This window comes from Chrysemys picta, chromosome 19 (genome assembly GCF_011386835.1).
Source record: "Chrysemys picta bellii isolate R12L10 chromosome 19, ASM1138683v2, whole genome shotgun sequence".
NCBI lineage: Eukaryota > Metazoa > Chordata > Testudines > Emydidae > Chrysemys > Chrysemys picta.
In genome coordinates, this window is record NC_088809.1 from 15,161,462 (window position 1) to 15,184,160 (window position 22,699).

Sequence of the window (22,699 nt, forward strand, 5' to 3'; positions counted from 1 at the left end):
TCCAGCCTGCCACCTAGCAGCCCAGGAGGAATTTGCTCCTTCTCATCCTGCGAGACTTCACCCATCCATTTGAGTTATGACAGTGCAGCACTAGCACAGGTCAATGGAGAATCAAGTCCTCAGCCAAAGTTTTGATCCTGAGTAGACGCCTAAATTTATATTTAGGCAGCTACTTCAACACGTATCTGCCTACACTTAGTATTTACATTAGGCACTTACATTGCAAAGTTTGACTTGTCTACACTGTGCGGCAATGTGTACCACAAGGGTTTCCTAATGCGTAGGATTCTAATTGTAATGTGGAGGTTGTTTGGTTGGGGGTTATATTGGCTTAAATATAATAAATATTCTAATAAACTAATCTGTGTAGCCAGTGCCCAAGCAAATACCAAGACCAAGATGTGCTACACACTAACTGGACCATGTAGACTGTGTTGGCGTGCACTAAAAATCCCCTAGTGTGTGTCGATGTAGTTCTGTTTCAAACAGTACTATGTTGTCAATGGGAGTTAGGCGCCTAATAACCTTTGTGGATCTAGGACTTAGGCTCCTAAGTCTTTCCCCTTCTCTACCCTCTCTCTTCTGGCTTTGCCAGTTGGACTGTAGTACTCACCAGTAATCAGACTGGTAAGTCAGTTTCACTCCCTAGCCTACACTCCCATCTGTTCTGATATTGTGTAAAATGGATTCCTGTCTGACGTGAATAGACAGTGTAAATATTTGATCAGCACAGCTTCAGCTTGCGGTGCCTGCACCTGAATCAGCCCACAAATAGTCTGCCGTCTTGCCTAGCATATATTTTGGTGCTACAATGGAGTTCTTGCAGACTCAGCATATTATTAAATCAAGACGCTCTGTCATGTACAACAGAGACCAGTTAAAATGTTTCCTGTTTCCTATCATTATACAAGATGTTAATTCCGCATCCCTATTCCCAGCAATAGAAATCTACTGCCAATTTTTCTCTCTAACATCAGCCCTTGTCAATTAAATGACAGCAAATAAACTGCAATTTTAACATCTCTCCATAACTAACCAAAATGACTTCACAACATTCTTTGCTTTTACTGCTCTCTCATGCCACATCACTTTCATGCAATCCTGGAAAACAGCCCCAAAAGGAGAAAATAAAATGTCAGAGAAGGAAATAAACATAGCAAAAGAAGATTTCCCTCTGCATATTTACCCAGACTGTCCCCTTGCTTACAATGAGCAGCCATCAAAGCACTCATTGAGTTGGTGGTTGGATATTAAGATTGGTGAAGCTATTTTTATCCTTGTTTTATTATTATTCACTCTTTAAATATTCACTTAGTGCTGGACACCAGATCAGTAGAGGAGCACTATAGAGATGTATTTTGTGTAGCTCCTTCCCTCTGCTCTGAATCTGAGTGCAAAGAACCTTTCATTTTTAAAAGCAGAGCATATATCAGGAGTCTTGGGGGTGGGGAGCCCAAATCTTGGAAATCCCAGGCCTAATGACTCCAAAATCTATAGCGCAGATACAACCTCTGCCCTTGATGTGGCATAGCAATCTTCAAGTTCATCTACCTAAACATGTGTAGGTTAGCACACTTGAAATATTGTCTCTTAGCAGAACTTCTGTTGTAACCATAACTATGGAATCTCTTCTGCAACTCCATGATAAGATGCAACAAAAGAGCAAACATTTCTGGTTGTGTTTATTTCTTTTTCAGGTAGCCCAGTCACAATCCAAGCTCAGCAGGGACAAAAACCAGAGCTACACTAATGAAAATAACATAACAAGCCCTCCTAGAGTAGACTGGGGAACTATTGTTAATCCATGTTCAAATGAAAGATGCACCACAATCCAGGTCATGTCATGCAGTGTTTTTAGCTAAACTATATTTGCCACATCTTGCATACCACAGCCTATGTTTTGTTCTTTTTTGTTTTGTTCTAATGCCTTCATGTAATGTACATAAGGCCACTGATATTACTATAACTTCCAGATGCAGTAGGAAACATAACTAGAGCCTAATCAGAAGAGGTGCTGAGCACCCTCCACTCCCACTGAGAAATCTATTGGAAAATGAATGAATGAATGAATGATTGATTCACCTTAATGTTAAAGGAAGCTTATTCCACTATAGGTTCTTTCCTGTTCTGGCTGATGCTGAAAGGCTCATGTATTGAGAGCTGAGGGCATACACCATCCTCCAGGAAGTGCTTTTAATGATATATTTACTTCCAGTATATTATTTAGACACTAGTTGTCTCTATGAGCTGTAGAGACATCCAGAGAGAGGGTGTGAATCCTGGTAACAAAAGAGACAAAGCTAGAACTCAAGCTATGTGGAAGCCTGTTTGTCAGCGTCTATAGTTTTTAGTTGTTTTCTTTAATAAACACTTCCTGTATAAGATGATATATCGAGACAGTACTCAGCCGCTTAGAGGATCAGACCTTAAGGGCTTGAGGCCTGTTTAAGATGCTATATCAGAGGTGGGCAAATTACATCCCGTGGGCCACATCCAGCCCACGGGACTGTCCTGCCTGGCCCCCAAGCTCCAGGCCCAGGAGGTTCATCCCCAGCCCCTCCCCTGCTGTCCCTCCTCCCCCGTAGCCTCAGCTCACTCGATCTGCCACCGGCGCAATGCTGTGGGTGGCGGGGCTGTGAACTCCTGGGGCAGCGCAGCTGCAGAGCCTGGCCTGGTCTCTGTGCTGCGTGGTGGCAACGGCATGGCCTGGCTCCAGCTGGGCAGCGCGACTGTAGCGCCGCCAGCCACCAGCGCTCCAGGCAAGGTAAGGGGGCGGGGAGCAGTGGGGGTTGGATAGAGGGCAGGGGAGTTCGGGGTGGTGGTCGGGGGCAGGCGGGGGTATGGATAAGGGTTGGGGTACTTGTGGGGGGGGAACAGGGGTTTGAATGGGGGGCAGGGGTTCCGGGGGGGGGGCAGTCAGGAAGGAGGAGGGGTTAGATGGGGCGGCAGGGGGCAGGCAGGGGCAGGGAGAAGGGGGTGGTTGGATGGGGCAGGGGTCCCAGGGGGCTGTCAGGAATGAGAGAAGGGGTTGGATGGGGTGGAGGAGTCTGGGGGCGGTCAGGGGACAGGGAGCGGGGATGTGTGGATGGGGCAGGAGTCCCAGGGGCCGGGCCACGATCCCCTCCCCTAACCGGCCCTCCATACAATTTATGAACCCCAATGTGGCCCTCAGGCCAAAAAGTTTGTCCGCCCCTGTGACATATTAAGATATTACTCAGCTCCTTTTTGGAATCATACCCTAAGGGTTTGAGGCCCAACCCGGTTGTTACTGAAATCAATGAGAGTTGTGTTGTTGACTTCAGTGGGGGTAGGATACTGAATACTGAGCATTCACAATTCCCCTTAACTCCAGTGATGGAACCTATGAGTACTTAGAAACTCTTTGGCTCAAGCCCTGAAGGAAGAACGGATGATAAAAAAGAAGGTGCTCCAGAAAGCACATCAGGTTTAGTTTGATCTTACTAACAAGGAGTCTAGTGAAACTAACAATATCCATTTTCTTGAGTCTTTACAAATTACTGCACACAGTAGAGTAGGCAATTCATGTACCCTCACATTTTTGCAATAAGAGGGTGATAGGAAGGGGCCAGTGAATTAACTGAAATATCTGTAAATGGCACTGGAGACATAGGTATCTAAGAATCACTGAGGGGGTCTGGAAATATTTAGTTAAATTGATTGAAAACAACTCTGGCTAATACTTTGCTTACCATTACGCAATAAGCCATTCAGTGCCTTTCCCTATTCTCTGCTGGAGATGTGAGATATTCTGTCAGACTCTACAAATGTATCAGTTCCCTTCAACACTAAAGCAGATTGGTCTACTTCATAATTGATTTTCTACAGACAATTGATTTGAACTTTTAAAACCCCTTGTGATGTCGGGATCAGATTTGTCTTTTTTCTGTGCCATCCAGTTACCATGATGAACTCTGAGCTAAATTCCGGTTGGGTTTTGCTTAATTGGAGGAAAGGGACAGAGTTCCAGGATAAACCAACAGAAGGTATGTTATTTAAACACAACCCTAAAGAACACGTAATGAGAGAAAGTGCCTCTCTCATTCTCCTTAGTACAAACGCCAGCTGCCGAGTTCCAATTCCATTTACTTCTCAGGGGTAGGTGGTTAATGCAGAAAACTCCTGTTTAATCTCACATGCATCAGTTAAGGGAGGTGTATTTATTATGAACTCCATTACAACACTCCTCGCACCATCCTTTCAAGGTGTGAACCAGGTGTCTATTTAGGGACCACTCCAGCACCTATTGATGTCAATGGGAATCTTTCCATTGACTTCAGTGGACATTGCATCAGGCCCTTATTGCCTATAGTAGTATGCTTGCTAACACAGCTGAGTGAAAGTGAAGGAAATATTTTTGTTCAGGATATTGGTATAAAATGCTACTTTGTTCCAGCTTGTTTTGTTACTCAGAAATATTATGTTGGTCATTTTCACATCTAAACTACCCTGTTTCCCCGAAAATAAGACAGTGTCTTATATTAATTTTTGCTCCCAAAGATGCGCTAGGTCTTATTTTCAGGGGATGTCTTATTTTTCAGAAATGAAAAATGCCTTATTATCGGTGGATGCCTTATTATCGGGGAGGTCTTATTATCGGGGGGATGCCTTATATTACAACGAGAGGCAAAACTGTAAGTAGGCCTTATTTTCGGAGGATGTCTTATTTTCGGGGAAACAGGGTAGGCATTCAAAACCCACCATATTTCCTAAATTAAACCGATTTTCTTCTGAAAGATATTTTGAATTTAAATTTCAAAAAGTTGGTTTTGTTCCACTTAAAATCGGGGCCATCATCATGTGTGTACATAGCGCTGCTTTTGAGGAAAAAAAAGTGTAAATTTCTATGGTATTTCCAAAACCTTATACCATTCTCTGATTCAATTTTAAATCTGAAAACCTTCACTTTGCAAAGTTTTCAAATGTAGTTTCTGATTTGTCACACACCTCTTCTAGCTAGTGTGTACGTGTACCCTTGCCATCTACTGCACGTGATGTGACCATACTGCCCTCTAAGGACAAGATCACAAAGGATAAAATTCCCATTGTTGGTACAGCAAATAAAGATGCTGCTTTAACACAAGAGATTGAGGTCTGGGCTTTTGGGGGATTGGTATACAAAAAATGGTTGTGGATTCTGCCCCTATCCCACATGGGGTATAGCTGAGAACTGTATGCAGGTGATAACAGAATTGTTATACTAATTTCACAAACCTATTTATCTTCTGATTGTAAAGCACATCTCTGAAATGATTAATACTGTTTGAAATTTTCTAAACATTTTTGATGAAAATTGTTCTCAACATTTTGATTTTTGAAAAAAAAAGGGAGGGCTGATTTTGTGAATTTCCCTCCCCCACCCCCTCTGTCTTTGACCAACTCTAGAAATTTGTTATTCCCCCCTCCACTTTCTCCTTTTAACTTGATCCAGGGACAGATATTGATTTTTTGGGAGGAAAGTCTAAGTGAGTTCATGAAGTCAGCAATACCTTTTTGTTCAAAAAGAGAATAGAGCATTGATTTATTAATAAATGGCATCTGTGAATTACGGTAATTTATAGCTGAAAATAGCCCCTGGATTACTATGTAAGATGTACTACTTGGTCCATCCATCTGGAAACAACAAAGAGGCTGATCCTGCAAGCCAAGCTCTGAGTGCCTCCTATGTGATGCTAGACATCAGCAACAAGATGCAGGTCTTCAGCCCTTTGCTGGAGGGGCTCAGTGCCTTGCAGGCATGTATCCCAAATTGTTGTATGCAAAATAATAATATTTTTTTTAATCTGTGGATCTCACAGTGCTTTACAAAGGAGATAAGTACTATCATCCACATTTTACAAAGGTGAAGTGACTTGCCCAACATCACCCAGCAAGGCAGTGGCAGGGCTAGGACCAGAATTCATATCTCCTGAGTACCAGTCCAATGGTCTATCCACTAGGCTAGGCTGCTGTCTAGTTCCAAGCGCACAAGGTGACTGCAAAGCATGCAATCACAAGAGCTACACACCATTTCAGGCCCATGTGAGGTCAGATTGCTTCATAGGCCCTCTTCAGAGAGGTAAATTTTACCCATTGTCTCCACTTCCTGCTTCCTCCTGTAATATTCAGTAGCCAAACAATTAGAGTCAGGGCCTGTAATGATCGATTCAGGAACAAGCCAAACGTAATTGCTATTGTCTTCTACATCATCATCCTTCTGCGCCAGTAAAATGTGGTATAACCTTATCTCCTTTCACCACAGAAAAACTGTGCTGCTTGTTTATATTTACAGGGACAGTCACTCTGAATTCATACATGAACTCGTCGATGGAAAGGTTACTCCCCACAGGAGGCATTCAGGACACCCGGCTGACAAGGTGTTTCTAACATTATAACCACCAGATTTTTAATGGAGTTTAAATGTCTTTAATCACACAGGCTAAGCGGCACTAAGCACAAGTTCAAGGTGATTCCGACAGCTCTTATTCTACATCTGCATTTTTATCTTCCTTAGATTAATTCATATTTAATTGCTCATATCACTGATTGAAGTACTAGAGAAGGGAGCACTTTAATTCCTTTGATCTCATACTTTTGCTACCTAATAGCAAGGTCGGTCATCAGGCAGGCCTGCAATGTTGCTGGGCTTCTGGGGTGGGCGGAAGAGTATGATTGACTTCAATTAAGTAGTGTGTATTATAGGTAGAGCTGAAAGCAACACCTATATTAAAGTTGCCTAATGCTTCCCATATTAGCAAATGCTATAGCTTTGCCAGCATGCTAATCATCATTACTGGAACTTTGCAAAAACATGAAAAGCTTTTGTGTAAAAAAAAAAAAAAAAAAAAAAAATTTCATTATGCAGTGGCAAATTCCACAGCAAAGTAATGCAAAATCCCAAACTGTGCATCGTAGTCAGTTCAAACTGATTTTCACCTGAAATTGTTGAATGTGGGGCTGCAACCCTTCTGTGTGTTGAGTAACATGTGAATGGTGGAAAAAACTCTCATATGAAGAGAGACTGAAAAGATTGGGACTGGTACCTTAGAAAGGAGGTAAATAAGCAGGGACATGATAAACATATATATCTCAGTAACCCATTGGTCAAATGACTCCAAATTTGGAACACTAATCCTAGCTAATGTTTCTATGAGGCACACCAGATTTCAAGGCAATCTGTGCTTTACAGAGAAAACTGGTCTAAACCTTACCTATAGCAGACCTGGTGGTTTGCTATAATAAAATAATTAGTCTAGTGAAGAGAGATTGGATGCTTCTGTTCCCCCTGTCTCATAATACAAGAGCAAGGGGACATTCTGCAAAAGTAAAAAGTGGGAAATTCAAAGCTGATACAAGGAAATACATTTTTAGGCAATGTGTAATTAGACGGTGGAACTCACTGCTACAGTACGTTGTTGAAGATTCAAAAAGGCACTGAATATTTATATGGCTATCAAAGATATCCAGAGTTGTCATAATCAATGACAATAGTTTTTTGGAAGTGATATTAAACCTTGTACTTTAAGCCAATCTCTAACTAGGATGAGACCTAATGGCCGGGGACGGGGGAGAGTATATCATCTCACATCTGTCTATTGAGGGGTTCTTGTGCCATTTTCTGACACATCTGGTGCTATCCATTGTCAGAGACAGGATACTGAACTTTATGGACAACTGTCCTGTTCAGCTCTGGCAATTCCTATGTTATTACATGCCTAATCAGAACCAAACCTCAGTGAGTGAGTTAGTGCAACTTATGAGAAAAGACTGTACCATCAGGCCAATTGAAAATATCATACATGTCACTCAAAAAGATAAGCATTTCCTATTGACCTCAGCCCTATGTTTGAGCAATAGCTGCTCCCATTTTTTTATTTTTCCAGAGCTAGGAAGGTGCTGGATCTCAACTCTGAACAGCAAGCACCCAGCACTCCTTGCTTGGCAAATTCAGAATGTTTCCACCATCAGCTACACCCTGGATTTCAGAAGAAGTCTACATACTGTGCCCCATCGAATGAAATGAATCAGTGTTAATAGAAGGTGCTCAGCATGACCCAGGGCCTCTGCTAACTATTTCTGCTGTGGCATGTTTCAAAGCAGGAATGTGATTGTGAGAACTGGCAGCTGCATAGCCCAGCCCTTTGTCATTTGGATTAAAGTGGAACCTTAACCTAAACCAACACTGAGGACCTCTCTTTTGGCAGGAGAGTTTCTTGGGCCTTTGGTAGATAATTCTCTCAGCTGTTCTGTTTCCTTCTTCCAGTTTCTTTTGGATTGTTGTTTTCCTTCCTCTCTCCTCCAAAATGCTCTGTCCAGCTTTAGATACATTTGCACATCCTCCCTTAATTTGATTAGTGACAGATGCTATCATCTGATGAAATCTAAATTGCCTCTTCCTGTGCTAATGAACTACTGTACTATGTGTGTGGGGATTTGAGAACAAGATGGATTTATTAATGAGCTCCTAATTAAAGGGATAGTTCCAGTGTTCTTGCCATATTGGGTTGAGAGGGGGGCAGGGCACAGATCACCACTTCTAACTAAAATCAGACATTTATGTCTGTACATTTATTTTTCATGTACTGCAGATATTTTAACTGTAATCTTGGATTTCATTTTTAAACCTAAACATTCAGAGGTTACACAAGAAACTGAAGGTTGAAAGTAATTAAAAGACAACATCTATAGAGCTCCAATATCATCATTGTTGGGGTGGGAGGACGAGGAATTTGCTTGTTTCTGTGGTGTGTACTCATTTCTTGTATAGCACTTCTCCCTTGTAGCTGAGTACTTGATTATTCCCATTTTTATAGCTAGGTAAAATGAGGCACAAAAATGAAGTAACTTGCCCAAGGCCATCTAGCACATCAGTGGCAATGGCAGGGGCAGAGCCCATGTCTCCTGACTCCTAGTCCTGTACTCACTGAAACATCCTGTATTCTCTTCTTGGGAAGTCCTGAGTATCCCACTCAAGTTTCCTCTCTATCTAAGGCCTTGAGTTGCAGCCATCATAGTTGACCTCTCAGTAGCCTGCACAAGCTTCTCTTCAAAATTCTCATCAATGTTGTTCCCTAACTGCCCAGCATGGGGACTAATGAGCAATATCCCTAGGTTTTTACAATGGTGCCCAGCACTGTAGTAGCTGAACATGCTAGCTTATAACATATATAGTTTAGAAAACTCTCTCTCTGATAATAGAAAGTCCATGATTGAAAACATCATGATGCCTCTCCCTGTACTTAGCCAACTCCTTGTATTTTTAGAAACGAGTAACCTTTTCAGATACACCTAAATGCAAATGACGAATGTGCTGGCCATTTTGTGGTTCTTTGTTTATGCCAGAAATACTGTCTAGATCTGCGTGCTTCAGAGCTGCATTTAGAAGGAACCAAGAGCAAGGACAGCCATGAGAACTATCTACCTACACAGAAATGTGTCTAAGGATTCTAAGCAAACATTCCCACTATGTGGTGGGCCCAAACTTTTTGCCATCTCACTGGATCTTGGTGCCCACTAGAATGCAGCACCTGCTCTCTTCCTTTGAAGGGAGCATGATTAACAAAGCACCATGCTCAGCAGTCCCATGGAGTTTAATTTCCAGCTCAGGTAGACGTATGTGTGCTAGCCCAGCACACTAAAAATAGCAGTTGTAGACACAGCTACGTGGTCAGTGAGATGGGGCTAATCACCCCAAAGGTTTCAGATGACTACTCTGCTCTTTGTAGTGCGCTAGCTCAATCAGAGCGAGTGGGGGTATGGCTACCTGAGCTGCAAATGATTTCTTCTGCTTCAGTATAGACATACCCTGATCTGGCCTTTTGCAGTTCTGACCACAGCCCTGCAGGACTCAGTGCAATGCATGGAAGCAGGGCACGAGCAGTTTATTTGGCATATTTCAAACTTGGGTCTAGATTTTAATGTCAGAAGTGGGCCATTCATCACTGCTCCAGTCACCCTTGAGTGACAGATGAAGGGATGTGCTGCTCACTTATCATATGCTATCTAATTTCAGCACCTCATCGTTTAACCTTTCTTTGTTATTTACACTTTTTGCATTTTTATTGTGCTGCTTCTGAGGAGGAGAGACAGCAAAACTCAGTGTTCAAGATACAGTTCCAAGCACTGGGAAAAATCTTCAAGGATGTAATGATTTTCTAAACCTTGGAGGCAGCAATGTCTAGTGGACAGGGCACTGGATAGTAGCCCATACATCTGCCACTGGTCTTCTGTGTGAACTTTGGCAGGTCTCTTAATTCTCTCTGTGCCTCTATTTCCTTACCTAACCTTTGTCTTGTAAGCTCTGAGGGACCATCTCTCACTATGGGTTTGTACAGCGCCTAGCACGGTAAAGCCCCAGTCTTGGTTGGGGCCTCCAGGCACTACTGTATTACAAATAATTGATGTTAAGCATGGACCGTTAAAGAAGTTAAGAGTCTGCATCTCCTTCCCATGACTTTTGACTGTATGCAGCCTGCTGGCTCTCAAGCGAATTCCCTGTTCTACTACCAGGACAGAATCTGTACTCCCACAGTAGAGAACCCCTGGCCTAGCAGTATGTACAATCTAATGTCAGAGAGCCCAGGAGGAGTGTGCTAGCAGCAGATAGCTAGAGTGGACTTCCACTGGCAATGAGCGGGTGCTGCAGGCAGAGAGCACCTTGACATGGAAGAATGTGCATGCTGCCTCTCTCGAAAGCCATGATGACATATAAGAGTAGGGCCACAATTTTCCAGAGTGACTACTGATTTTGGGTGCCTAACCTGAGACATATTACAGAGGTCTTGTGTACAGGGTGTAGGTGCTCAGGACTTTCTGAAAATTAGGACCTTTTAAGATATTTCAAATTAAGCTTCCCAAAATTGCTGGCCACTGTGTAAAATTTTGGCTTAGAAGTCTGTAAGCTGAGCCTAACTGCAGTAACCACAAACATACATTGCAAGAATGAACACAATCTAATGCCCTGAAGAGTTATGGTAACTTAACCTAGTGTTGTTTACTCAGTAAAGAATAAGAAATGCAGTTTAAACTGTATTCATGTGATATTCTTCTGAGCCTATTCCTAACATTTATCCAGAGAACTGACTCCCAGGAACTACTTTAAAGTCATAATGGAATTTCTCCTGCCACAGAACTCAGCGAGGAATGGGACTGGCCAGGAATTAAATTGCAAGGTCTCCAAGGCCTCAGTTCCCCCTCTGTACAATGGGGACAATAGCACTGCCTTGCCTCACAGAGGTGTTGGGAGGACAAATACATACATTAAGAGGAGTGTGAGATGCTGTACAGAGTGTCTCTCTGGGGGACCTACCTGGGTTGGGGCCCCTTGCCACACCCAGTTATCACTGGGGAGGAAAGGAGGAGTTAGCCTAGTACAGGCCTCAGCCACTTAGTCCTTGCAGTGGGCCCCCTCCCTGCTACGGACCTACTTCCTTTGTTTTGGGGGGAGGGGGAAGCAAAAGTGCAGATAACAAAACACAAGCCCCTTCTGAGGTCAAGACAATGCAAAAAGATCAGTGGCACCACCTTACTACAGGTAGTCCTTACAGCCAGGTAGCCGAGCTGGTCTCTCCCTTTTGGGCTTGCCCCTGGGGTGAGCTGGACTCCTTGAAGAGTGGGGGTGGGTGGGCTCCGGTGTGGCAGTTCCTCCTGCTGTTTCAGGGGTCACTCCCTTCTCAGGACTTCCCCCTCCCCCCTTGCTGACTGCAGCTTCTTCCTTTTAGAGCCCTCCTTCCAACCATGCACAACTGGCAGGGCATGGCTAGCTTAGCCTACAGAGCCTCCCTCACCCCTTCCGTCAGTGCAGGAGTATTACAGTAATGGGGCCCATCTCAGTACCTTAGATAGACACATAACGTTCTTTTAAATGGTTGTCAACTATAAACATAGTTGGGGCACTGGACACAAGAGCACTTCTATCTATAATACATTCAAACGGTCTTTTGCATTGGTGGAAAAACGTCTGTGCATTAGGCTTTCAAATACGTTGTGCAATGCTCCATGTGAGTCAACCAGTGTTGAGAGGCGCCTGTTATGAAATTATTAATTCTTATTGAAAAAGAAAGCTTTTGTGAGACTATGACATGTCTATTAGACACGCCCGAACCATTCTTCACTGCCAAATTGACAGGGTTAGCCTTACAAATGCACCAACAGACATGTCCTGCACATGAACTGTCTACAGGCCATGCAACTGGCTTCTTCTCTGTTAGCTAATTAAGTGTAAGCACCATTAGCTAAGCAGAGATTTTAGAGTATCCTTCTGAAACCCACAATTACTTTTGCTTTCAAAGGTACGATGTAAAACTGGAAATAAATGTAAAGCTCCAAAAACAGGGCCCTGGTTCAGGCTCACTAAACAATCAAATAATGCCCCATGTGATTCAGAGAGCATCAAAATCTATTGCTCATAATGGTCTCACAAGACAAATTCCAAGTCTCTGAGGACAATCTATTAGATAATTCTCTTCTCATCTTCAGTGATAGGGGGCTATATTCATAGACTAAACCTAAGAATCATTTTATTAAGCATTTAAATAAGTTAGATTTACATCTTTTAATATGGTTAGGAGGGAATAGAGCAAGAGAATGAAGGTACTCAATGCAAACACTTAGCCAGTGTATGGACACGATTTTGAGAAGCAATCCCTCAGTTTTAAGGTGCCCAGCTTGAGACACCTTAAAGGGGCCTGATTTTTAAAGAGTGGGTATACAGCCCTTTTTGAAGACCTGGCCTCTAAATCATCTCAGATTAGGCACCCTAACATGGAAGCACTTGAAAATACTGGTTAATTTTGAAAATCTTGGCCTACATTAATGAGATGACATCTGCTCAATAGATTTATATGCATGATCCTGCTTCTGGGAGCTCTTCTACCAATGGACTCGAACTTGCAAATACTTTATACATGTTTAGCCTAAGCATGCAAATAGCACCAATGAATTCAATGCTAAGATTTAAGCACCTGCAGGACCAGAGACAATGAAATAAACAGAATCAGGATTGATTTAGATGAGAATGAAACTATTTTACATTTAGGGATCTGATAAAACATAGGGTAGAATGTGTCACCTCTGAAATATGAAGAAAGAGAAAACAAAACAAGGACTTGCTATTACTAACTGCAAAAATGTAAAAACATTTAAAAATGACATCTTCAAGAGCAGAGCATTTAAATTATTCACCGTCAATGCAATACAAATCCACAGCTAATTACAGACTATACATGCAAATGAAAGTAATGATGATCATAATTACTTTGCACTTATATACTGTAGCAATTTTCATCGGAGGACCTCAAAGTCTTTACAAACATTAAATTAAGCCTTACAACACCCTGGTGAGCTAGGTAAGTATCATTCTCATTCTCATTTTAAAGACAGGTAAACTGAGGTTCGGAGAGGTTAAGTGATTTGCTCAAAGTCACAAATCAAGTTGGTGGCAAAGGAGGGAGCAGAAACCAGGAGCCCTGACTCACAGTCTATATTGACTACTACATCACATTGCCTTTGCACAAAGATTTCAGTATATCGTTCATCGATGGATATGTTAGGGCAGAGAGAGATTGGTAGAGGGAAGGTCAGGACCTTGGATAGAGGAAAGAGGGTTTGAGACTGGAAATACACACTTTTCATTTAGGTTGCAATGACTGTTGGGCTTCTCTACATGGTGCAGCAGCGCACATTAGTCTAGTGTAGATTCTAATGTGCACCATGTCATGTGCTAACTGGCCCAAGTAGACCTACTAGTGTGCACTAAAAAATGTCCTAGTGCTAGCTAACGTAGTCCCCTTTCAAACAGTACTACATTAATGTGCACTAGGGGACTTTTAGTGCATGTCAGCAAGGTCTACACAGGCCAGTTAATGTGCAACAGGTTGGTGGGTATTAGAATTCACACCCTGCTGATGCGCACCACCGCACCATGTAGACTACCCCTTAGTTAACTGGATTAAAATGGAGTACAACTTTCCAGTATTGCTAACTTCTAATTTTCCATGAGCCAGGCCTTAATCATTAAGAGATTGTTTTAAAAATTATGTTTTTTTTTAAGTAGGGGTTCTTTTTTATTTGCCTTTTGGTTTAGTAGTCTTCATTGTTTATATTTTCAAGCCTTTCTCTGCTACCTTGAGAGAGACAGAAACTTTGTGTTTTTAATGAAAGCAGCGAATCCCACATAATCTCTTGACTCCAGGAGCTGGGGCTTTAAGAAAGACATCAAATATTATTAGACTCATAATACTGACTTCATATTAAAGGCATTTTCTATGGAGTTTAAAATGGAAAGCAACTAAGGATACAGAGTGGCACTGCTGAGACATAGAGGCAGATTTAGAAATGTATTTAGATACCAAAAAGTGCAGAAAGGCGCCTAGTAAGGTTTACAGAAACACCTTAGCAGGTTAAGCATCTAAGTCCCATTGAAGTCAATGTTTGAGTTTGAATCTTTGTTGTGAGGATAGTGATTCTTTCTGTGTTTGTACAGCACCTAGTGTAATGAGCTGCTAGGTGTTCCCACAATACAAATAATAAATAATACAATAAATGTAATAACAATAATAATACAGAGAGTAATAACATTCAAACAACTAGAACAGATTATGGATCCTTTTTTGCCTTAAAATTCTGTGGCAAAGGGTGATAGGTGAATGGATTTTAGAGATGCTTTTAGCAGAACATTTAGCAATACAAAAAGATCAATATCCCAGTGGCAATCCCCTGTCATTTTTTAATTATAGTTATTTATTTGCATTCTGGTAGCTCCCACAATGCTCTAGGTGCTGTCCACACACACACACACGCTTCTCTTGGCTGTTATGCATTCATCATTGTTTAGTGCCATGAAATATAACAAACATGAATTTCAAGCCTGCCAACTTAACAGACTCTTGTAATGGGTGCATTTCTATAGACCTACACAATAGGACTAATTGCATGGGCTTGCAATATATGCTGGAGGTCGTTTGATTACTAGCTGTTTTGTACCATGAAAGTGCACATTAATTATTTAAGAGATGGACTTATAATTATTGTAAGCCCTAAGTAATTACCTATAATTTTGGCAAGTGTTAGAAAAACTGATAGTCTAGCAAATTCAGGTTTTAGTCATTAGTAAGCTCATAATTACATTTAAATTGCAAAATGAGAATTATGCAATTTATCTCCCCAATAATGCATAAACATTACTGTGATTGTAGGTTTTAATGGACTATATTATTACTATAAAAAGCAGAGCAGTGATGGGCAGTGAGGGGCAATTTGAGTTCATTGCTGTTATTTTACATTATAATTGCTCATCAGTGACTGCACTGTGCTAGTTCATCTCCCAAGATTAGTCTAGGATAAGCCCATTTCCTTACTCAAACAAATAAACTCTATTGGAAAATAACATTATTTACAAAAGAGCCAATAAAATTAAGTGAGTAATTTTACATCAGTGTAGGAGTAACTACTGCATAGGGCCATAGGTAAATGGCATAGTATTGGATATATTTGGCCTTTCCCTATCACAGGCACTGAGCATGTGATGAAAAGATGAACTCCCAGGTCACCCTTTCTGGGTCAGGCTCATCTTTTTTGCTCTGTTTGTGTACAACTGGCGCAGCCTTCCAAAAGGAGTAGAAACAAACAACCTAACTAGTTTTAAAATGGAACTTGATACATTTATGAACAGGATTATATTACAGGGTTGCCTGCATTAGCAGGGAACTGGACTCAGTGACCCAGGGCATCCCACCTAGTCCTATGTCACATGTTGCTATGGAATGTGGTTCTGATCCAGGACTGGGCTCCTAGGCATTACTGCAATACAAATAAATACTAATACTAATTAAGAATAATGCCACCAAATTGTGCAGACACCAAACGGTTTGCAGATTTTCCATTCAATGGGGTTTCTTGAACATTTTTGGTCCCACTAGACTCAATGGCAGAATTTCCATGGACATTTACTAGATAATGGGTCTGGTTGGAAAAATAGAAAAAAAAAGTCACTCTACTGTTTAGCATCTATAGGGTCGCTCATCATCCATGCACGCACAGTATTCAACAATAAATGCAAATCCCTTAAACACATCCAGTGTGTGAATACTGTTTAAGGCACAAGGTGGGCACGCCACCAGCTTACAAACTACCACCATATGCACTAGACTGGACATATACCCCGGCATAGCAGATGTTTGCTAGAGATTTTAACTCTGCTCAACAAATCCTGTGTCCTTTCTTACAAGCAAAACCCACACACAAACTCACTGCAAGTTAGGCTCTGTCTGAAAAGCAGGATTCAGAGCATCTGAAGAATCAGTCTTCATATCGGAGTCAAGGAAGTCAGGAGAAAGCAAAGTAGGAGAAAAGGAGTTTGAGGCTAGGGAACATTAAATAAGAACATATAGGGCAATCGTTTCAAAAATGTCATGCTGACCTGATTCCACTCTCATTGAAGTCAATGGGAGTTTTACCATATGTATTCTCAACAGCAAAGTATTTGCTGCATTTCAGTGATACAGCATGGTATATATGGATGAATCATTTCATCCATAAGTGAAAGGCTTGGTTGGTGGAAGGTGTCAGCCAGTTAACGTCTCAGAACTATGCTACACAATAGATTAGGGCAAGAGGATTTATCCAGCTGATAATTCAGATGGATTTTTTGATGGATGGAATGTAATTATTCTCATTGGACTTTGATTTAAGTACCAGGGTTCATATCCAAAATATGACATTTTCAGTCAGCAATAGCTCCCACTTCAGCCACACGGGGGTATTGGTGTTAATATTCCTTGAGAAGAGATACCTACCGACCACAGGGAATCATTAACACAACTTCCATTCTTCTTCCCTGTTGCATAATCTTCTCCAAAAAGTGACCAGACACATTTAATGGAGGTGAAGACAGTGGTACTTCTCCTAAAATTGAGACCTTCCCATTCAGTTAATTGCTCTGTGGTTATGGTCTGCCTCAGCATTCCCTCTCATCTATGGCAATTACCTCCTCTTGTATTGTGGGGGAAATTGAGAGTCAGAATTGAAGTTTCAGTCTTGTCTCCAGTGAAGAATTTTTACACCGTGCACACCTTTGAGCTGGAGCTCTGTCAGTTAAAAAGGCTTAGTTTGACACCAGGAAAATGTAAGGAGTTCTTTGTATTGTTATTTAGCAAGCCCTTCCAGAGTGTTTGTTTTAAATTATGTGCTGCGTGATTTTGTGGTGATTGCTGAAATGGTAAAAAGACAGAACTTGATGTGCTGTACTGGCAATGATGTCTTCCTGGAAATGAGATATTGTGTTTTACTGGGGCTTCTCCAAAGGCGAAGGTGGTTTAGTCTACGGGGCGCTGGATCCAACCGGAAATTCCAAAAAATAAAATCTAAGGAGAATGAATTTGCCTTCAGCTGTATTCTGCACACCATTTAACAGACTAACTCTCCCACATGATTGATGGCAGCAGGGCAGCTGTTCCGTGCTCCAGACCGTGTAGCTCACATTGTGAGAGGAGACCCCCAAAGCAGCAGCAGTAATATCAGCACTTCATTAATGAGGCCAGGAGACACAGGAAACCTGAACCCTGCAAGCAGTCCTCAGGGTTTGGGTGGGGGCAAGTAGGAGAGATCTGTGGTGACCCTCCAAGCCTCCTTTCATAGTTCTATAGAGCTTAAGGCAAGAAGAGACCATTAGTCTGACCTCTTGTGTATCACAGGCCACTAAATTCCACTCAAACACCCCTATGTTGAGCTCAGAGAATCAGCTAAACCAAAGCATCCACAGACAGATAACAGGCGAGACAAGGTGCCACCAATGCCCATGGCCCTGCAGTGGCAAGGAACCGAGCAGGAGAGAGATGCCCAGATGATCCCCGATGATGATCCATATCCCCTGCTGAAGAGAAAGGGGGGGGGGGAAGGCCCCTGTCAATCTGCGCTGGGGGGAAAATTCCTTCCCAACCCTAAATCTGGTAATCGGATAAACTGTGAGCATGTGAGCGAGTCACATCAGACCAGGCATCTAGAAAGGATTCTCCAGACCACCTTAGCAGACCAGTCCAGCCCACGCAATATCCTGCCTCTAGCTGAGTCCGATCTCTGGTGCTTCAGAAGAAGGTAAATCTCCCCACTCATAAGAATACAATGCTGTATCAGGTGAACAATTGCTTCCAGACCCCTTTCTGCACATGGATCAAAGGGGGTGCTGATCTGGCCCAAGAATAACCCAAACAGTTCATTGTTATTTCATGTGAACTGGCTTTCTCTACTCTGATAGTTAATGCTGCCTTTGAAGACTCAGCCTACATGTTGCTAATCACCTCCTTGGGAGCAGAAGGCCCTTAATCTCTGATCTCAGCTCCTAGCTGGATTGGACCCCTGGGGAATCAGCAGGATCTAGCACATCATTCATGACTACTTCAGACCTGCTCCTGATCCCAGATAAGTCAAGAGGAAGTTTCCAATGGAAACCGGATCCGGCCCCTTTGTAAACAATGTTTGTAACCACTGTATTGAACCAGAGGTTCTCCCTCTTGCCACCTTGGGGCTACAGTAATAACCATTATAGTGTTATGTATATGAGAACTTATTGAGATGGATTAGGCATCAAGTAACAGAAGTGGCTGCATGTCTAAAGATGGGAGTGATTCCCCGTTGTCCGTGCACAAGTGGTTTGGAGACGTAAAGGCCACCGGTGGCAGGACAGCCAGCCAAGCTCACTCACTAGGAAATTGGAGAGAATGGCTTTGAAACCCCCAGGACCATAAGTAGGTTTTACAGATCTCTCCTCAGCCTGTCTGGGGCTGAGAAAAGGCAGCTGAGCCTCATTAGTGAATCAGCCAAGCAGGACAGGTAGCCTCAGGTTACACTAATGAGCCAATTAAGGGGACTTGTAAAGGGAGCCTGGCTGAGTAACAAGAGAGGAGACAGCCTGACACTCTTGGTTGGGGAGGCTGCGCTGTATAGTCAAAGACAGTCTGCTGGATAATCACAAAGCCTTTTTCATTACGCCGTTTGGACCTGAGATGGGGGTCAGTTTTATGAGATAAATTTGGCTGATTTGGGACTGTGATGTTGTGAATGTGCATCAGTAAAACCAAACACCAGCAAATAACAATAACTTTGCCCTCCCTATAGTGCCTGCCTAGCTGAGGATCTCAGGGCACTTCGTAGACAGGAATTAATACAGCCTTGCGTCATCACTTGGCCCAATCCGACAAGGTGGAAGAAGAGCTCTGTGTAGCTCAAAGCTTGTCTCTCTCACCAACAGTTGGTCCAATAAAACATATTGCCTCACCCACCTTGCCTCACAAAATTGTCTTGTGAGATTAGACCTTCCTGTTAGGAAAGTAGCAAACTATATGCAGGGACCACTTAGGTATGCTTTCTTGAAAGCTGGAGTGAAGTGGGGCTGTTTTGCCAAGCATATACTAATATACTTATATATATATAATATAATATATCTACCATCATCACGAGTGTATTATATTAATTATTTGTATTATGCTAGTGCCTTGGATTCCCACTCATACCATGCCCCCCTTGTGCTAGGCGCGGGACAAAGACAGAACAAAAAGATGGTCCCTGCCCCAAAGAGCTCACAATGTAAGCATAAGACAAGAGACAACAGATGGCTACAGACAGGGGAGCACAAGGAAACAATATTGGTCAGCATGACAGGCTGTGGTGTCAGCACTCCAGCAGCCTGGTCACTGATGCCAGCTTTTCTGTAGGCATCATAGCAAAGGAGAGTTTTGAGGGTCGTTTTGAAATGGAATAATAGGGCCTGGATCAGTGTTCACGTCGCACTCCCAGTTAGAACCCAGCCTAGGCTGGGGAAGCTAACGATCTAACCAGCAGAACCAATTTGGTGATGAATCTTGGCTATGTGCCACCTGAGACACGTTGTTCATACATTACGAAGAAGAAGTGTGAGAATGAGCTAGTTTTGTGGATGATTATGGGGAGCTCCTGCCGAGTGGGAGGAGGGGCAATCTGGCAGAGAGCCCAAAGGTGCTTCTTTGAAAGTTCACTGAAGGGTAATAGAGGCTGAGACCATGGGCTGATTGGAGGAGAGAGTCTACATCTCAACAACAAATGGGGTGGGGGAGACGGGTAGATGGAATCTTGAACTCAAACCCTTGAAGAGTGTTGGGTTTTGTTGTATGTTGGTCTCCTTATGTCCAATTTTGTTTCCCAGGCTAGGGTCTGACCTTCTGACAAACAAGTCTGTAGTTCTAGTAACCCTTGTTTGGAGGAAATAAAAGCCCTCTTCCCTCTGTATATGTGTGTAATCCATTGTTCAGTGTGTGCCGTGTCTTTATCTGTGTGCCTGTTCTACAGGGGCTTTTTAATCTGCTACAATAGTAAGGTAGAGGACTCAGGGCCAAATTTTAAAAACGTTTAGGCACTTAAAGATGCTGATAGGCATCAAGTGGGATTTTTCAAAGTGCCTGGGAGCCGAACTCCCATTGATTTCACACATGCAGCAAAACAGAGAACCGTGGAGGAAAGTTCGGATGTAATGAGACATGGATGCCTCAATGCCCACACAGAGCAGACATGGCCTTCAGTGACCCCGCCCCCTGCGAAGGGCGGGATAAGGTGATATGGTGGTTCTTGGAGTACTCAGGACTGAGTCACCTTGTTACTGCCTGCCTCCAGCAGGACGGAGTCTTGCCTATGGTAAATGGATGTCAGCCCCCTGATACCACCACCCTTTCAGTACTCTCCTCTGGGACTGTGCCAGCCCTGTCTTTGCCTTTCAGGTTAACAAGAGGTGCACCCTAGTCCCTGTGTCCCCTTGAAGCATTTCCCTGTGATATCCACCCCTGACCCTGGCTTCTGATAGAAATCCCAGATCCTTTGCCTCCAAGGGAGCAGTGTACCCCATTTGACCAGTTTTACTTTAAACCACTGCTCCTGTAAAACACAGAGTACTTGTGAACACACATAATACAACAGAAGTCGATTGATTTAAGGAAAAATACAGATTCAACTAGAAACGAGACAATAGAAGAAACAAATGGTTATGAAACAAAACAAAATAATAAAACATGTAATAGGGCCTACACTTATTAATAGTTACCTTTCCTATCTAACCAAGTAGGTCCACCCCTTGAAAGTTCAGCCTCTTGCAGAGCTGGCTGACTTCACAAGAACCAGGATCCAAATTTTCCTGAAAACATCACCCACTCTACAGCATGTTTCCTCAGTGAATGATAGAGTGCCTCTCCCAACGTTGTTATACTGAAACAGGCTTTTGTCTCTATTCATACACAGTATAACCCCGTCTGTTATAATGTTCCTTTTTAACTCCAAGTAGTTTCAATTGTTTGCAATTGTCTCTGATGGTTTTCCATTGATAGCCTTAGGATGGAACAAGGCTAGACAATTGAGCCTTGCATTATATCATGGGCTAACAAGGGCAGGGTGACAACTTTCTCCTGCTTGACTGGGTTATCATCACCAAGACACATTATCTCCAAGTAACTAACTTTTACTCTAAGACATAAAGCGTACTTTCAATATAGTTACATTATTCCTTAAATATTACCCATACAGACATCTCAACGATTATGAGCCTAGATCAGTAACAAGATTTCTGTAGATACCTTACACATTACCCTTTATGGATAATACCCTGCAAGATATGTTTGGTGTAGTGAGTTTGTCAGGCCTGGAATGAGAGTTGTTTGCAAAGAATAGGGGCCCTTTGCCAAGGGTACATTTGTGTCACGTGTGTAATGTTACAGTGGCTGATGAGTTGCTGTTCTTGAGCAACTGGTTTTATTGTTAATTTGATGGGCAGTCCAGTATTATTTATTAAATTAAATATTGTTTATTTTGATTAATGTAAAGCACTCAGAGTCTAGTGTGGATGCTAAACTAAAATAATAAACAACATAATACTCAATTTTTTCCACCTGAAAAGAATAAACATCTGGGAGCTTTTGAACCTTTGCTGGAACTTAAGCCTGTGGTAGAAGAACTCTTCTGCCTCTCAAACCTGGGGCCTGCAACACTAATATAGCCCTTGGTCATACAATCAGATCCACACAGACAGACCTTTACACCCAAATGAAACCTCTGACTTTTCTAAGACTCCATACTGGTGCAGGTATCCAAAGGCAAAATCAGAGCATCACGTGAGATATCTAGACTTCTTGGAAACTTAGTAGCATATTCAGATCCTCAGATGGGAGATGCTATATAAGTGCAGAGTAGCAGAATTAATACATGTATATATACAGAATTTGTTTGGTTTTGTGTTTTTTTTTTATTTTTATTTTTAATTTGCAAGGATGAGGTCAGGAAGAAAATAATTGAATCAGAGCAAATATGGCACATTAAAGTGCTCATTATTTCCTCAAAGGTTTCCCTCTTGTCTTTACTTACCTGAAGTTCTAGGGCGTTTCTTTCTGCCTACAAATAAAAATGTAAATAGTCAGCCATTTACACTCTTTTGTGCCACAGATTTGTAGGCTGCTATTCAAAAAGACCCCTATAGCCCTGACAATCCAACATTTCATCCAATCCAACTCCATCCAGCATCAGTTTCCTAGGTAACACACAGGTACAGAAATGGAGTGTGGCAAATGGAAAGCTAACCAAACAATAAACTGCAGCATTTCCATTTTATTCAAAATTCTGGAATTCTTAAAACGGTAGCCTGTGACTGTAAAAGGGAGCCATAAACAACCTACAAGAGAGAGAGCAGTGGGACGTT

At 42.3% G+C, this 22,699-nt stretch overlaps 1 long non-coding RNA gene across 4 annotated transcripts in view; it reads left to right on the forward strand.

The window, feature by feature from the left end:
- The window catches only part of LOC112058688 (uncharacterized), an 84,038-nt gene extending 70,338 nt beyond the window's left edge, over positions 1-13,700 (forward strand). For 3 of the 4 annotated variants that reach the window (XR_010593853.1, XR_010593852.1, XR_010593854.1), the window contains exons 5-7: positions 3,918-4,004; positions 4,560-4,652; positions 6,290-13,700. This is a non-coding gene — a long non-coding RNA (uncharacterized LOC112058688). The remainder of the gene's footprint in view (positions 1-3,917; positions 4,005-4,559; positions 4,653-6,289) is intronic. The other variant, XR_010593855.1, reaches the window with a different exon arrangement.
- Positions 13,701-22,699: the final 8,999 nt, after the last annotated feature.